Below are 12,796 nucleotides of genomic sequence, written 5' to 3' on the forward strand. Positions count from 1 at the left end.
TGGGGTTGTTAACCAGTGTCATAAAATAACGTGTACTTCTGTTTCATGAGAAACTATTTGTTCTGTAAGCCTTCACCTGAAGTACAATAAAAAAATAAAAATAAAAAAAAAGATGCCTACTATGTTCAGAAAGAGATTAATTTTACAAAATAAAATAACAGTTAAATTTTCATACTTCTAAATACCCAAATGCACAAAACCACTATCTCCACTGGGGATGTTTTACTGACCCTCTATGTACCAGGCACTCCTTGGAAACCCTATGGGCAGTTCTACTCTGTCCTATAGGGCCACTATCAATTGGAATCAACTGGACGACAAAGGTTATGTACACAGGGACAACATTTTGTGAAGAAAAAATGAGGACAACATTCTTATTTCCCCTAATCTGTAGTTTATATGGAAGCTTTTATAAACACATAGAATCAAATAAAGCACTCACTATTATCCAGCTATTCTGAAAGGTGACTGGCACATAATAGATACTTTTTATTCTGCATGCTGGTTGCATACTTTTTAAAAAAGCTGTAATAACGTACTTTTCAGAATAGAGGGCTCCTGGTGGAGGAAGAGCATAAGAGCTTCCTACTCAAAATTATCTTGTGTCCTCCTTCCACTAGTTGGAGATTTACTCCTTTCATTTCACAATCAGTAAGTGAATTATATTAATCAATCATTCATACTTAGTGTCACTGACTTCTTTAAAATCAGATAATTAGATCAACATTTGGTAAGATGCCTCAGTATATGGGAATTTTAACTGATGGAAGAATAGAAGACTAATTATGAAGCACTTCAGCTGCTGCATCTGGGTTGACTGGGTTTTGGAGGGCTGAAACACAGAAGGAAAACATATTCCACAATTGCATGGAGGTGATAGAAAAAAAAAGTCTCTACTCTCATGTGACCTTCCTCTTTTATTTTTTATTATGGGTACTTAGAATTCTCTTTGCTGTAAGAACTTAACCCTTTCTAGATATAATTAATATATTTTCTAACGTTTTAGGTGAAATAATGAAATTGTATCATTAAAGACAGCCAAGTTTTTCCAAAAGTGGAGGGTTAAGCATTTAGGAGTTGGGATGATCATCTAAAATTGTTAATTCATGTATGTGCATGTGCAGATATATCCTTCTGAAATAAAGAATAATAAATCTTTTCTAATGACTCAGAGAATTCATCAGGAATATAAATAACTGATAACGCTGAAGAAAACTTGAAGATCGTGAGGGACATAAAGCAGCATAAGTACCCAGACAAGTCTTAGGCTTGGAACTTCTTTTCTTGAAAAACTTTCTAATGTTAACTTATTCTTTCATTTATTTGGCAAATAACTGTTGAAAGCCCAGTTGGTTTCTTGGTCATTTGCCTCCAAAAGCTGAGTAAAGTAAATATAACAGTGGATCTTCCTGCACGTTAAAACATGTGGCCTACTAGCAACATCAACCGGTGACGAAAGGACTAAAGCAAACTCTTCTAAATGAGTTTCTCGCCCTCCAGAAGAGCATCTTCTTCACGTCCACTGGCGTTCTGACTTGTTGGCCCTTTTCAAAATATTTTTTGTGATTATTACCTTACAAAGACAATATGCCACCAATACTTTTTTTTTTCACCCGATGAAATATTTTCAGAGGTTGTGTGCTAAGGTGTTTTAAAGAGAGATTACTTGTCTAAAAAGTCTTTCTCAGAAGATGACAATGTTTCCACAACTTGATCCCAGATATTTTCCAAGGTTCTTCTTAATTTTAAAACTTCATTATGAAAAATTTCAAACATATGCAAATGTAGAATAACCGCATAGTAAACTTCCAAGGACCCATGACCAATCACCAATAATTATCAACTCATTATTCATCTCTACTTGCATCAATCCCCCCATCTTAATTTGAAGCAAATCTCAGACATAAAATAATTTCACTCATAAATATTTCAGTATGTATTTCTAACAGACAAAAGTTAAGTGACTCAAAGTTAACATAACCACACACTGTTACTACACCTAAAAAACTTAAAAACAACTCTTTAATATCATGAAACATCTTTGTTTTTTTCCAGTTTTTGTTTGAATAGATCCAAATAAGATTTACATACCGTGATTATGAAGTCCTTTAAAAAAAACAGTGATGAATCTGTGAAGCATCTCATAACATGGATGAAACTGGAGGACATTATGCTGAGTGAAATAAGTCAATCACAAAAGGACAAATACTATATGAGACCTCTATTGTAAAAACCCATGAAAAAGTTTACACACAAAAAGTAACAATCTTTGTTGGTTACGAGGGATGGGAGGGGTGGGGGGAAATACTAAATAGACAATAGATAAGTAGTATCTTTGGTGAAGGGTGAGACAGTACACAATACAGGGGAAACCAGCACAACTTGTACAAGGAAAGGTCATGGAAGCTCCACAGACACATCCAAACTCCCTGAGGGACTGAATTGCTGGGCGGAGGGCTGTGGGGACCATGGTCTCGGGGAACATCTAGCTCAATTGGCACAACACAGTTTATACAGACAATGTTCTACATTCTACCTTGGTGAGTAGCGTCTGGGATCTTAAAAGCCTGTGAGCGGCCATCTAAGATACTCCACTGGTCTCATCCCTTCGGGAGCAAGGGAGAATGAAGACAACAGGATACAAGGAAAAGATTAGCCCAAAGGACTAATGGACCACAGCTACCAAGGCCTCCACCTGACTGAGTCCAGTACAACTAGATGGTGCCCGGCTACCACCACTGACTGCTCTGACCAGGATCACAACAGAGGGTTCTGGACAGAGCTGGAGAAGGATGTAGAACATAATTCTAACTCACAAAAAAAAGACCAGATTTACTGGTCTTAAGGAGTCTGGAGAAACCCTGAGAGTATGGCTTCCAGACACCCTTTTAGCTCAGTGGTGAAGTTATCTCCAAGGTTCACCATTCAGCCTGGGAGTGGACAGCCCCATAAAACCAAATGGGACTAATGAGGTACAGTAGTCCAGTGACAAGGGCCAGAAGGCAGAAGGGGACAAGGAAGCTGGTGATAGGGAACCCAAGGTTGAGTAAGGATATTGTTGATTTGTTGTGAGATTGTTAACCACTGTCATAGGGCAAAATGTGTAGTAACTGTTAAATGAGAAACTATTTTGTTCTGTAAGCCTTCATCTAAAGTGAGAACAACAGCACAATTGGAAGAGCGTACTCGATGTCACTGAACTGTGCATGTAGAAATTTTTGAAATGGCGTATTTTTGGATATGTATATTTTCACGAAAAAAAAAAAGGTCAAGAAGGGAAAGGGTTGACATGTTGTGGGGTTGTTAACCAATGTCATAAAACAATATGTGTACTACTGTTTCATGAGAAACTATTTGTTTTGTAAGCCTTCACCTGAAGTACAATAAAAAAATAAATAAAATAAAATAAGATAAAAAAATTAAGAAGTCCTTTAAGTCTATTTTAATCTGTACCAAAAAAGCCAAACGCATTGCCATCGAGTTGATTCCGACTCACAGCGATTCTACAAGACAGAGTACAACTGCCCCCATGGGGTTTCCAAGGATGCAAATCTTTATGGAAGCAGACTGTCACTTCTTTCTGCAGCAGGGCTGCTGGGTTCGAACCGCAGAACTTTAGTTTAGCAGTCGAGCACTTTAATCACTGCACCACCAGAGCTCTTCATTTTAATCTATAAACCCAAACCAAACCCATTGCCACTGAGTTGATTCCGACTTTCAGCGACCCTACAGGACAGAGCAGAACTACCCCAAAGGGTTCCTAAAGAGCTGCTAGTGGATTCGAACTGCCTACCTTTTGGTTAGCGGCCATAGCTCTTAACCGCTGACTTTTTTTTTTTTTTTTTTGCAATTTCGCTGACTTAATTCCCGGAGTGATGTTTAAACCATTCCTTTGTCCTCCATGTTTTCTATAAATTGATGGACATAAAGGCTTTATCTAAATTCAGGTTCATTTTTTTAGAATAAGACAATTTTTAAGTAGTGATTAGTTCTTTCATCAGGAGCCACATATCTGGTTGTTTCTTTTTTAGTGTAGTGGTTGCTGTTGTTCAATGCCTAGAACCATTTATTCCTTAGGTGGTTACAAAACGGTGACATTCTAATTTTATTACTTTTTCATTTATTAGTCAGAATACTTCTACAAAGAGAAAACTTCTCATTTATTTGATTAGCCAAAGGTACAGTTTATAAAGGAAAGTCAGACTAAATGCTTAATGCTTTGCCTTTATTTACCAGGTCTCAAAATAATAAGTTAATCGCATTCTACAATAGTGACAAATTAGTTTTTGTGTGTGTATCATTACGATTTTATGAATTTAAACATTATTTTATGTATTTCGACCCATTTTGGTCATCATCCTTATTAACGCTTTAACTGTCCTATTTTTGGCCAGCAGAGGGCTCTTCGGGTTGACTCCTGAGTCCTTCTGATACTATTCTAGTAATCTTTGATAGCTTTCTTGCTAGCTGTTTTGGTAAGTCCTTAATTTTTAACTTTTGTACAATTTCTGGGATCAGTAAATTTAAAAGTGAACATTTGATATTAATACAAGATTAAAAACTGCAGAGAACTTGCAGAATATATTACCACCTTTAACATTTCATATTCTAAAAAATATCCAGGACCATATTTGACTCAATGAAACAAATATCCAATATTATACGCAGCAGTAGACAATCATTTGTTGAGTTAATGACCATCACTACTTTTTCTTCAAGATGACTCCTAAAGTAAGCTACATATGAAAGATTAGTCTTTAGTTCTTCACTCACTGTTCTAAGAGCTGAGACAAAGACTTTCTTACTGTTTTGTGTAGTAAGGGCTGTTTCTTCACCAAGATTGCAGAACTACTAATTCTTACCATTAATCTAGACACAACAATCACTTCTCTGTTTTTCTTTTACTGCTACTGCCTCTGTAGCTCCTAATGACCAGTGCTACTGATCACTTGCCCTCTTTCTGCAATCTAGGTTGTCATCTACTACTTACTCTAGCTTTCAGGGGAAATTTGGCCTTCTTTTTCAGACTACCACCACAAACAACAACAAATTCCTTTTCTCCCATGCAAATTAACAATTCAGTCTATGTTGCCTTGCAACAACGATAACGAAAATAAACAAAAATATTTCTTGCAGTGTGAAATGTTTTCTTTCTGTCTAATTTCAGGGCCAGAATCAAGTTTGTAGTCAAAATCTTCCGGACATCAGTCTCCTTATCTTAGAGACTATTTCGGTAGTTTTTCACCAAAATGTCTAAAGCACCGACATATTAAAAACTATGTAAGAATTACAAATATTTCTTTCAAAGTTACCAAGCCTAAACTTAAAATACCTAATAATATAAAATGCATAGACAGCAAAAGCAAGAAACAACTAAAATGGTCCTTAATAAAAGAACCCGCCACCCGTCTGTCAGTCATACTATGGTGGCCTGCGTGTTGCTGTGACGCTGGAAGCTATGTCATCAGTCTTTCAAAGGCCAGCTGGGACACCTATGGCAGACAGGTTTCAGCAGAGCTTCCAGACTGAAAAAGACAAGGAAGAAGGACCTGGCGATCTACTTCTCAAAAAATAGGCAAGTGAAAACCTTATGGATAGCAGCAGAACACTGTCTAACAGTACCAGAAGATAAGCCCCTCATACTGGAAGGCACTCAAAATACAACTGGAGAAGAGCCGTCTCCTTAAAGTAGAGTCAATCTTAATGACATGGATAGTGTAAAGCTTTTGGGACCATCATTTCCTGATGTGGCATGACTCAAAATAAGAACAAACAGCTGCAAACATTCATTAATAATTGGATATGGAATGCATGAAATATCAATCTAGGAAAATTGCAAGTTGTCAAAAACGAAATGGAACGCATAAAGATTGATATCCTAGGCATTAATGAAATGAAATGGGCTGGTATTGGCCATTTTAAATCAGACAATCGTATAGTCTACTATGCTGGGAATGACAAATTTAAGAGGAATGGTGTGACACTCATCATCAAAAAGAACATTTCAAAACCTACCTGGAAGTACAAAGCTGTCAGTGATAGGAAAATATCCATACACCTATAAAGAAAACAAGTTATTACGAATATCATGCAAATTTATGCACTACCCACTAATGTCATGATGAAGAAACTGAAGATCTTTACAAATTCTGCAGTCTGAAATTGATCAAACATGCAGTCTATATGCACTGATAATTACTGGTGACTGGAATGTGTAAGTTGGAAACAAGGAAGAAAGATGTGTAGTTGGAAAACATGACTTTAGTGATAGAAATGACACTGGAAATCACATGACAGAATTGTGCAAGACCAATGACGACTTCATTGCAGATACCTTTTTCAAAAACATAAATGGCAACTATACACACAGAATTCACCAGATGGAATACACAGGAATCAAATCAACTACATCTGTGGAGACAGACACTGGAGAAACACAGTATCATCAGTCAGAACAAGGCCAGGGGTAGACTGCAAAACAGACCATCAAACGCTCATATGTAAGTTCTAGCTGAAGCTGAAGAAAATTGCAGCAAGTCTATGAGAGTCAAAAAACAATCTTGAGTATATCCCACCTAAATTTAGAGACTATCCCAAGAATAGACTTGACGCATTGAGCACTAATGACTGAAGACCAGAGGAGTTGTGGAATGACATCAAAAACATCATACACGAAGAAAGCAAGAGGTCATTAAAAAGACAGGAAAGAAAGAAAAGAGCAAAATGGATGACAGAAGAGTCTGAAACTTGTTATTGAACGTAAAGTAGCTAAAGCAAAAGAAATCATGAAGAGAGCTGAACACCAGATATCAAAGGGCAGCTTGAGAAGATAAAGTAAAGTATTATAATGAAATGCACAAAGACCTGGAGTTAGGAAACCAAAAAGGAAGAACATGCTCAGCATTTCTCAAGCGCAAAAATCTGAAGCCTCCAGTTGCAATATTGAAGGATTCTACAGGGAAAATATTAAACGATGCAGGAAGCATCAAAAGCACATGGAAGGAATACACAGAGTCACTGTACCAAAAAGAATTGGTCAACATTCAGCCATTTCAGGCGGCACAGTATGACCAACAACTGATGGTACTGAAGGAAGAAGTCCAAGATGCAAGGAAGGCTTGAAGACTTGAAGGCTCCACAAATTGACAGAATACCAATTGAGGTGTTTCAATAAACGGATGCACTGCTGGAGGTGCTCACTCATCTATGCGAAGAATTTTGAAAGACAGCTACCTGACCAACCAACTGGAAGAAGTCCACATTTGTACCCATTCCAAAGAAAGGCGATCCAACAGAATGTGGAAATTATCGAACAATATCATTAATACCACATGCAGGTAAAATGTTGCTGAAGATCATTCAAAAGCAGTAGCAGCGGTACATCGAAAGGGAACTGCCAGAAATTCAAGCCACATTCAGAAGAGGACATGAAACGAAGGTTATCATTGCTGATGTCAGATGCATCTTGGATGAAAACAAAGAATACCAGAAAGATGCTTACCTGTGTTTTATTGACTATGCAAAGGTATTTGACTGTGTGAATCATAACAAATTATGAATAACACTGGGAAGAAGATTTTCATGATATTTAATTGTGCTCATAAGGAACCTGTAAATAGATCAAGGGGCAGTTGTTCGAACAGAACAAGTGGCTACTGTGTGGTTTAAAGTCAGGAAAGGTGTGTGTCAGGGTTGTATTCTTTCATCATACTTATTCAAATAATCTGTATGCTGAGCAAATAATCCAAGTAGCTGGAATATATGAAGAATGCAGCATAAGGATTGGAGGAAGACTCATTAATAACCTGTCATATGCAGATGACACAACCTTGCTTGCTGAAAGTGAAGAGGACTTGAAGCACCTACTGATGAAGATCAAAGACTACAACCTTCAGTACGGATTATACCTCAATAAAAAGAACCCAAAAATCCTCACAACTGGACCAACAGGCAACATCATGATAAGTGGAGAAAAGCTTGAAGTTGTCAAGGATTTCATTTTACTTGGATCCACAATCAACATTAATGGAAGCAGCAGCAGTCAAGAAATCAAAAGAGGAGACAGGACCAAGCTGGCAGAGCAGTCAGATGCTTCTGGTGGTCCCTCTTATAACAAAGACTTGAAAAAACAAGTGAATCAATTATATATGACAATTAGGAGCCCTGAATATCAAAGGCAAAGTTGAGGAATCAGACTGAGTGGCAGGGGGAGGGAGACATGGTTCGGAAGCAGCAAGGAGTTGCCAGACCCGACCCGGAAGGAGCCGGAGACCTTCAGGCCAGACTGGCTCGTGGTGCGCTGAGTCAAGCAGCCGCACTCAGGAGATGTTTTCCACATCAGGAGAGACCCAGCAGCAGAGAGTCTACTCAGCCATCCAGAATCAGTGAGGAGCAGCCCTCGATCAGTAAAAGATGAGTATTTGTGTTGGATCTACCGCACAGATCAAAAACACCTCCCTTTGGGAAAAACCTCTCTCACATTTACCTCCCCACTCCCTGCTCTGCACTGGGTCCTGGATGGCTTCAGCGACTGCCAAGTCCCCTCAGCCGGAAGTAGGACTCGTCACGTGCCCTGAGCCATTCTCCCGGCCTTGGAGAGGCAACAAATTAACAAACGGGAAAAAATAATCTACCAGCTCCCCTAAGCCAGGAACTCAGGGTAGGCACAGCTCCTGTGCCTAGGCACAAGCATAAGGGGTCCATGGACTCTGAGTGCCCTCCACCCTGCATAGACTTGTGTGGGCCCACTTCAACAGTGCAGGCCCTCATTACCATAGCACAACAGGGTAAATACCTGAAGTCTAACTTCAACTGTATCAGCTGTGAAGTGGTAGGTTCATGACATTTGACACTGCACTGCCCATTAAGCAGGGTCTTCACCTACCCACATCAGGGGCCTGGGGACTAGTGGCTCCACCCACACCAGTAACAGGGGCCCAAGAATAAGTGGTTCCCCCCAGTCTTTACAGCCCATAGCACTGGATGCTCACAGTCTGGCTGCAAAACTCACCCACCTACGTGCTCTAGGGAACAGGGACACTGTTCCCTCCTGGACACTCAGGGGCAGCCGTAAGCCCCCTGCCTTGCTCAGCGTGTGACCCCTGCTGCAACCAGATGCCTGTGCCTACACCAATCACCCATGCCTGTCTAGAACTGTAGGTGAGAGCCTACATCACACACCTGGTGGATGACTACCTGGACACCTGACCTGAATCCATACAAGAGGAGTGGGCAGACTCCTGGGCTCACATACTTAGTGGCAGGTCGGGCCACCTGATGGCAGGACGTTGGAGCTTCAGGGGCAATGGTGATCAGGCTAGCTCACATAAGCAGCCTACCAAAACAAAACAAGAAGCTAGGACACAATAAGCAACCATAAAATAAATAAATATAATAACTTATTGATGGCTCAGAAACAACAGTCAATATTAAATCACATAAAGAGGCCGACCATGACGGCTTCAGTAAGCTCCCAAAATAAAGAATCAAGAAATTTTCTGGAGAAAGAGAACGTCTTGGAATTACCAGAGGCAGAATACAAAAGACTAATATACAGAACTCTTCAAGAGATCAGGAAGGAGATCCTTCAAAATGCAGAACAAGCAATAGAGGAACTTAAGAAGATTAGAGAAGAGCATAATGACAAATTTAACAGGCTGCAAGAATCCATACAGAGGCAGCAATCAGAAATCCAGAAGATTAACAATAAAATTTCAGAATTAGACAACTCAATAGAAAGTAATAGGAACAGAACTGAGGCAGTGGAAGTCAGAATTAGAGACTGAAGATAAAGCACCTGACACCAACTTATTTAAGGAAAAGTCAGATAAAAGGATTATAAAAAAATTAAGAAACCCTAAGAATTACGTGGGACTCTATCAAGACGAATAACCTACGAGTGATTGGAGTACCAGAATAGGAGGGCATAACATAAAATACAGAGAGAATTGTTGAAGATTTGTTGGCAGAAAACTTCCTCAATACCGTGAACGATGACAAGATATCTATCCAAGATGCTCATCGAACCCTACATAAGGCAGATCCCAAAGAAAGTCACCAAGACATATTATAATCAAACTTGCCAAAACTAAAGATAAAGAGAGAATTTTAAGAGTGGCCAGGGATAAACAAAAAGTCATCTACAAAGAAGAGTCAATAAGACTAAGCTCGGACTACTCAGCAGAAACCATGCAGGCAAGAAGGCAATGCGATGACATATATAAAGCCTTGAAGGAAAAAAATTGCCAGACAAGAATTATATATCCAGCAATACTGTCTCTCAAATATGATGGTGAAATTAGGGCATTTCTAGAGAAACAGAAGTTTAGGGAATTTGCCAAAACCAAACCAAAATTACAAGAAATACTAAAAGGAGTCTTCCGGTTAGAAAATCAATAACATCAGATACCAACCCAGGACTAGAACACAGGGCAAAGTAACCTGATATCAACCCAGACAGGGAAGTCACAAAAACAAATCAAAGCTAAAACACTGAAAATAGGGAAACAGAGACATCAATATGTAAAAGATGACAACACTAAAACAAAAAAGAGAGACTAAAAAATGCAGACATAGATTTTTCATATGGAGAGGAAGTTCAGGCAATATAAAGAAATAAAAGACTGGTTTAAACTTGGAAAAATAGGGGTAAATATTAAGGTAATCACAAAGGAAACTAACAATCCTACAGATCGAAATAAAAAACAAGAAAAACAAAGACTTAGCAAATACAAAATCAACAACAATGAAAAAGATGAAAAGAAAATACATAAAGAAAAACGACTCAGCACAGAAAATTAAGCAGAACAAAGAAACTGAACACACAAAAAAAGACATCAAAATGACAGCACTAAACTCATACCTATCAATAATTACACTGAATGTAAATGGACTGAACGCACCAATAAAGAGACAGAGAGTGGCAGAATGGATTAAAAAACATGATCTGTCAATATGCTGCCTACAAGAGACACACCTTAAACTTAACGACACAAACACTCAAAGAATGGGAAAAAAATATATCAAGAAAACAACACTGAAAAAGGAGCAGGAGTGGCAATATTAATCTCTGACAAAACAGACTTTAAAGTAAAATCCACCACAAAGGAAAGGAAGGATACTATATAATGATTAAAGGATCAATACACCAGGAAGACATAAATATAATAAATATTTACGTACCCAATGACAGGGCTCCAAAATACATAAAACAAACTCCAATAGCACTGAAAAGAGAGACAGACAGCTCCACAATAATAGTAGGAGACTTCAACACATCACTTTCAGTGAAGGACAGAACATCTAGAAAGAAGCTCGATAAAGACAGGGAAGATCTAAATGCCACAATCAACCAACTTGATCTCATGGACATATACCATGTACTACTAAAAGAAGTACAGCCAGAATGCTCCTTAGAAGCGAGGATGGCGTGACTTCGTCTCACATACTTTGGACATGTTATCAGGAGTAACCAGTCCCTGGAGGACATCATGCTTGATAAAGTAGAGGGTCAGCGAAATAGAGGAACACTCTCAAAAGAGATGGACTGACATAGGGGCTGCAACAAAGGGCTCAAGTATAACAACAATCACGAGGATGGCGCAGGACTGGGCAGTGTTTCGTTCTGTTGTGCATACGGTCTCTATGATTCAGAACCAACTTGACAGCACCTAACAGCAACAAAAACAACAATAAAAGAATGATTATGTAAATAATGGCACATCCCTATACTTCACTATGGACTCATTAAAAACTTAGTAACATGGCAAAACTCAATGCTGAGTGAAAATGCAGATGATAAAATAATTCACAGTATGATTTAAACTATTACAAATGTGAATGGTGCACATGTACACCAATGTTCATTGCAGCACTATTCACAATAGCTAAAAGGTGGAAACAACCTAAATGTCCACAGATGAATGTATAAACAAAATATATACATACATACAATGAAATACTACTCAACCATAAAGAGATATGAAGTCCTGATACATGCTACAACATGAATGAACCTTGAAAACATTATGCTGAGTAAGTCAATCACAAAAGGACAAAAATTGTATGATACCACTTACATGAAATGACAAAAATAGGCAAATGTTTAGAGACTAAATTTTATTAGTGGTTACCAGTGGCAGGAGGGAGGGAGAGAGGGGGAATCACTGTTTGGGAAGCCATGAGTTTCTGTTTATGGTGATGAGAAAATTGGCATCGATTAAAGGTAATGATTGCACAACATGATTAATGTAATCGATAGCCCTAAGTTGCACATCTGAAAAATGCTGAATTGGCAAATGTTGTGTTATATATGTAGTTTACAACAATAAAAAAATAGCGAATTCATTTAAAAAATGCAAATGGTCAAATATCTGGTTATATAAAATTCTTCATGCCTTTTATTGTCCCATATTTCCGCCTCTGTGATGGTTAAGGTTATGTATCAACTTGGTTAGGCCATGATTCTCAGTGGTTTGGCAGATATTACGTAATCATCCTCCATTTTGTGATCAGATGAGAGCAGCCAATCAGTTTAAAGGTGAGTTTCCTTGGTGATGTGGCCTGCATCCAATACATACAGATGTTCCGGCAAAGCTTGCCCTCTCTTGATCCTGAATTCAACTCATCATCCTCTGTCTGCAGTTCCTGGCATGTGTGTCCGCAGCCTGCTGTCTGGAGTTGCTGATTTTGGGTTTGTCAGCCCCTGCAACCACCTGAGTGAAGAGAAGCCTCCAGTCTGATGCCCGACCCACAGATTTGGGAGTTGCCAGCCTCCACAAATGCATGAGCCATTTCC

General features: G+C 38.7%; 1 protein-coding gene across 2 annotated transcripts in view; it reads right to left on the reverse strand.

The window, feature by feature from the left end:
• SLC30A9 (solute carrier family 30 member 9) overlaps positions 1–12,796 on the reverse strand; it is a 105,401-nt gene that overhangs the window by 84,350 nt on the left and 8,255 nt on the right. The window contains exon 1 of one of the 2 annotated variants that reach the window (XM_023738910.1): positions 2,092–2,129. The exons of the other annotated variant lie outside the window; for it this stretch is intronic. The gene's annotated coding sequence lies outside the window, so the exon portion shown is untranslated. Of the gene's footprint in view, positions 1–2,091; positions 2,130–12,796 lie in introns of those variants that run through there. 2 annotated transcript variants of the gene reach the window in all.

The sequence above is a fragment of the Trichechus manatus genome, unplaced genomic scaffold (assembly GCF_000243295.1).
Source record: "Trichechus manatus latirostris isolate Lorelei unplaced genomic scaffold, TriManLat1.0 scaffold00126, whole genome shotgun sequence".
In the NCBI taxonomy this organism is placed as follows: domain Eukaryota; kingdom Metazoa; phylum Chordata; class Mammalia; order Sirenia; family Trichechidae; genus Trichechus; species Trichechus manatus.